The following is a 5651-nucleotide window of genomic DNA, read 5'->3' as shown; positions in this document are numbered from 1 at the left end:
TGGAGAGAAATTTCATCTCCCCTCCCCCGCCTCACCACCCAAACTGGGTAGTACTTGTCACCAGCATTAAGTAATACTTCTGAGAAGTGTGTATTTTTTGGCAGCTAGGTGACCCGATGGACAGTCAGGAAGACTCCAACTTAAGACACTTAGTGATTGAGTAACCTGGCGCAAGTCATCTGATCGCTCAGAGAGATGCAAGAGTAACTCAAATGCACCTCAAACCAGTTCTAAGATTTCGGTATGTTTATCTTGGGAAGTTGGCGAACTCCACAAATAAGGACTGGATTTTTTGTTTGATTGATTGTCTAGACTTGAGGAGATGGTGGAGCAAATGTTAATGATGCAAACTTAAAATCCTATTCTGCATACTCCACCACCCCCTTCTCTCAACAGGTTATTAAACAGTGCATTTATGAATCCCCTGCCTCAGTTTCCCCATCTGTAAAAGTAAGGATACTAGCATCTATCAAAAGGTTGGTGTGAGGATCAAATGAGATAATATATCTGAAAGTTTTGAAAAATATTAAAACACTTTAGAAATGCCTTAAACATGTTTAAAGAACAAAAACAAAAACAACCTTCTCCACCTCCTAAGAAAAAAATAAAATAGAACCAGACATAGGTAGAGCTGAATGTGAAATGACTTTATTTTGCAAGCTACTTTCTTAATAATGACAATAATGATTCTTTAATGTTTGCAAAGTGCTTTATACCTTTTATCTCATGTGATCATCTCATTAGCTCCTTATGACAGATGTTATTATCCCCAGTTTTACAGGTAATGAAACTGAGATAGGTTAGCTAGTAAATGGCTGAGACAGAATTTGAACTCAGTTCCTCCTGATTTAAATTACAATATTTTATTCATTATACAGCTTACCTGTTTCTTAGCTTTCTTGTGGGCAGTTGGGTGATTAGAGTAACCTGGAGTCAGAAAAATTCTTTTTGAGTTCAAAAGTGACCTTACTGGCTGTATAATCCTGGCCAAATCACTTAACTGCCTCAGCTCCTCATCCCTAAGGCCCCATGGGGAAGGAAATGACAAACTACTCCAGTATCTTTGCCAAGAAAACCCCCAATGAGGTCATGAAGAGTTGAACACAACAGCTTTCTTGTAATGATATCTATTCTAGTTTGTTTTTACTTGTATAATTACAAGTCAAATCAAATTTCAAGTTGGACAGCAATAATAGACAAGAGAGATTGCCCCAGTATCTATGGCTGAGTGTCAGGTAAGCGATGCTGAGGTAGAGAGGAACTGATTCCTTTGACTGATTTGCTGGGTACCCTCAGATGATTTCGTCCTCCCTGGTCCACAGTTCATCTTTAAAATGTGAAGATCTGACTAAGAGATACAGCTTAGGCCTCATCTTTATTATTTCCTCTTCAGAAAACAATAGTTCACATTTGGAAGGTGTATGTCTTTGTTATTAAGTACCTAGGAGAGATTCATCCTACTCTTGAGGATTTTTTTTTTTTTTAGTTTTTTTTTTTTTTTTAAACCCTTAACTTCTGTGTATTGACTTATAGGTGGAAGAGTGGTAAGGGTAGGCAATGGAGGTCAAGTGACTTGCCCAGGGTCACACAGCTGGGAAGTGTCCGAGGCCGGATTTGAACCTACGACCTCCCGTCTCTAGGCCTGGCTCTAGGCCTGGCTCTCAATCCACTGAGCTACCCAGCTGCCCCCTACTCTTGACGATTTTAACCTTCCCCAGTAGACTGAATTTTGGCAGTTGTTTCTCCTTACCTAGTTCTGATGCTGCCTGTAAATTCCCTGTTAATTAACAGTCTATAGCAGTGTTGGCAAACCTATGGCATGGGTGCCAAAGATGGCACGGAGAGTGCTCTCTGTGGGCACTAGACTAGAAAGGTAGAGGGGCTTGGGTGGAGCTGCTCCCCTCCCCCTCTCCACTGTGCCTGAGGACATTTTTTTCATGCTACCCATCCCTCTGCCAAGCAGCCCACTGGGAGCACTTTCTCCCTCCCCTGTGGGGGGTAAGAGGGAAGGTGGGATATACTCAGCATGTGGTGTGGGAAAGGGGGACATGGCACTCTGACTCTAAAAGGTTCCTACATAATAACACCATTTCAGTGACTAAAGAATATTCGAGGCTGAGCTAAAGTGGGGGTTTCAAGTATATGGTACCAGGTTATAAGCTGCTTGATCATTTTAAGTATCACCCACAGTTCCTAGGAGAGAGATTGATTTTTTTTAAACTAGATTTATTTTTAATTTGCATCAGGGGGAATGAATATCAAAGCCAGTTAAGTACAGATTGAGCTTGCCTTTCTTAATAGATTTCCCCTAACTTCTAGTGCCTTCCTTCCTATAGTTGTATTTAAACTACTTTATGTGATTATTAATTTTATGTTTCTGATGTATGTATTTCTGCTTATGGGCAACTAGATGGTGTAGTGGATAGAGTCCCAGGCCTGGATTCAGGAAGACTGCTCTTCTTGAGTCTCAGTTGACTTATTTGTAAAACAAGCTAGAGAAAGAAATGGCAAATGACTCATATCTTTGCCAAGAAAATCCCAAATATGGTCATAAAAAGTCAGATTGTACAACAGAAAAAACCTTTGTGTGCTGTATGTCCTTATCACCCCAATTATAACACAAGCTTATTGTGAACAGGGATTCTTTGTTCTTTTATCTTCATTGTCTTGCATGGTGCTTAATCATAGGTATTTAATAAACTTGTTTTTTGTTGATGATAATGATGCAGACATGGATAAATTAAGGATATATAACACTATTTTTTTCAGGTCATTTTCCTGATCAAAATCCTTCATTGGCGTGGGACTGCCACTTCCCTTTCCTATTTGATTTCCCCTCTCCCTCTCTGCTCCTTGGCACTGTGCTTTCTTCACATCATGCCTCTCCCCTGGAACCATATCAGTCCTCCAAAACATCCTTCAAAAGTCCAGCTCAAATACATCCATAAAGCCTTCCCAGCCATCCCAAAGTGACCTCTCCTTCCTCTCAATTTATAACACACAGAATTTAGAGCTAGTAGGGTTTTAGTTCATCTAGTCCTCCTCCAAGAAGAATTGGTCCCTGAGTCTGAACAGGTCTGAGCCTGCAGTGAGTAGTAGTTTGGGGAGAGGATATGTGTGTGTGTGTGTGTGGGGGGGTGGCTGGAGGGGTGGGGAGGGTGGAGAGATATTGCAAATAACGTTGGGCTACTAGAGGACAAAAGGACAAATACTTTAGTATATTCATACTGTAACACCATGGCAGGTTATGAAAATATATAAATATAAAGATTTTTGACTATTGTGTGTAATAGTCTGTGATAAACTGCCTTTTGCTTTTTAATTTATTTTTTTTTTATTTTTGGTAATATATAAGACTAGAAGCTTTTAATCTTTTGCACTCCTGTTTCTTATAAGTAGAAAAGCCATTTTATATGTAATTTACTGGTAATTTCTTTTGATCGGTTTTGCACTTTTTATAACATGCTTCTCAGGATTTTTTACTCTAGGAATTACTTGAAAATTACTATCGATTTTTCCTCAGAAGTGTCAATTTATTTTGCTTATTTTACTTTATGAAGAATTACCAAAAAGCAGTTTATTCTTATTTACAATCTTTTTCCTTTTTGCTTTATGATCTATGTTTTAAGAAGCAGCAACCATGACATGAAGAAGAATCCAATCTGAAACAAAATTAGCTTTGCTTGAAAGAGCAGCATTCTTTTTTGTGTACTTAAGTTAATTGATACAGTAATTTAATCATTGAACTGCTGTTCACATTTCACATTTAAGTCACTTAGCTTGATTTTTTCTTCTTCTTTAGAATATCTAGGCTGATGAGCATTTAAATGGATTTGTTTGCAGCATTTAAAAAATATCCACAAAATTGATTGCATCATGACATCCATCAGATTTTGTATTCAGATTTAGTCAATTTGTTTTGAAGCTTCCCTAAGGAAAAAATTCTAGATTTAATACTAGGTCACATGCTTTTCTTTTTTTTTTTTTTTTGCACACCAAAATTCAGAGTAACAATAAATTTCCTTAGACTCTTTCTGTGTCTCTCATTCTTTCTTAGACACTTTCATCACCTCCCCTCCCGTTTTTCCCCTTACTATGTTTTTTTAACCTCATGTAATTTTTCCTTTAAAATTGACTGATCTGTGATCACAGCACTGACCTCTGTCCTTGAAAGACTTGCAGCAACTCTCAGGGGCAATGCCTAAAGTACTTTGCAAGTTAGCTGGCAGGGATTATTTCCCAGGCCCTGAAACCCATGACCTTCACCAAAGAATGAATGTCTGCACTGCACATAAATTCCTTCAACCTAGTGATTGAAAGCCTAAGCTTTGCTACCTACTGTATGAATCAGAGTCCATGACTTCTGTGTACAGGACAGATAATTTAGTGCTGTATTTAAAGCCATGTGTTCTATGCCCACATTGGTTAATTTACTGTTAGAGGTGAATGCATTCTGTTTTTGGACCCTAGATAGTGTTAGTACAGAAGTAAATCTGAAATTTTGGAATGAGAATCTGGGGGGGGGTAGCTTTATGGTGATTAGAGGGCACCTTACCTGTTATTTCCAAAGTGCCACTGACAGTGCTCTCTGTCAGCATTCTCTGACTTGTCTGATTTAAGTATCCCAGAGAGAATTTCTATTGCTTCCCAAGCTCTCATTACAACAATAATGTAATGCTGATTGCCATGATTTTCAGAGAATACATTAAAAATGGAATTAAATTTAGATTGATTAATAAACACCCTTTAATTTCCAAGTTGGCTTTTGACTTTTATTCTATAAACCAACCTATCGATTTTGAGGCCATGTGAGGGGACCCCTGATCTTTAACAAGAACAAAATAGTTAAGTTTCCATTTGTATTTACTCAAAAAATTTTAAGATTTTGGTGACATTATTTTTAATTTTAGAAATGTCTCCATTGGTGTATGTATTTGTTTGTTTGTTTGTTTTTTTAACTTCCCAGATCAAGGAAACAGAGCTGGTAAAAAAAATGAAAACACAAAAGAAAGAAAAATCACTGGAAAGATATTATTCTATGATCTTTAGTCAGATATGATATACATTTCACAGACAGAATTGTAGGACCACTCTTGTAATTTAAAAGAAGAGTTGTAACACTGAAACCAGTATGAAAAGCTAAGGTAAGAACTATCATAAAATGCCACTAGGGATATCATATAGAGTATTCGATTTTAGTCTAGTTAAAGAGTTATCTGCTCTAGGTAAGAAAACGTTAAAGTCATGCTGAACTTTTCTAGTACTAGGATCATTAATGCCAAAACAAAGTCTAGTGTGAAATGAAATTTCAATGTCCATTTATTCAGCAAATTACTATTAAGCCCCTGCTATGAACAATGTTTACAGGCATATGTTTCTTTAATTACACTTACTGTGGTCCTAAGTTCTCTCCTTTAACAATTTTTTTTAATAATGAAAATTAATCCTTAAAAAGATAGATTAAATTTGGGTGAACTAAATAGTATTTCATTAGGTGGTTATAGTCTATTCTTACCTACTATATTCTTATCTTTAATATACATCAACCTATAGCTGGAAGCTAGATAAAAGCCCATGTCTTATCCTTCCTGGAAACAAAAATGAAGAAAAGGATAGTAATTTACATTCACTGACATCATTACATTGATGTT

The sequence above is a fragment of the Gracilinanus agilis genome, chromosome 1 (assembly GCF_016433145.1).
Source record: "Gracilinanus agilis isolate LMUSP501 chromosome 1, AgileGrace, whole genome shotgun sequence".
Classification (NCBI taxonomy): Eukaryota; Metazoa; Chordata; class Mammalia; order Didelphimorphia; family Didelphidae; genus Gracilinanus; species Gracilinanus agilis.
The sequence above is the reverse complement of the archived record's forward strand: the minus strand, read 5'-3'. Positions refer to the sequence as shown.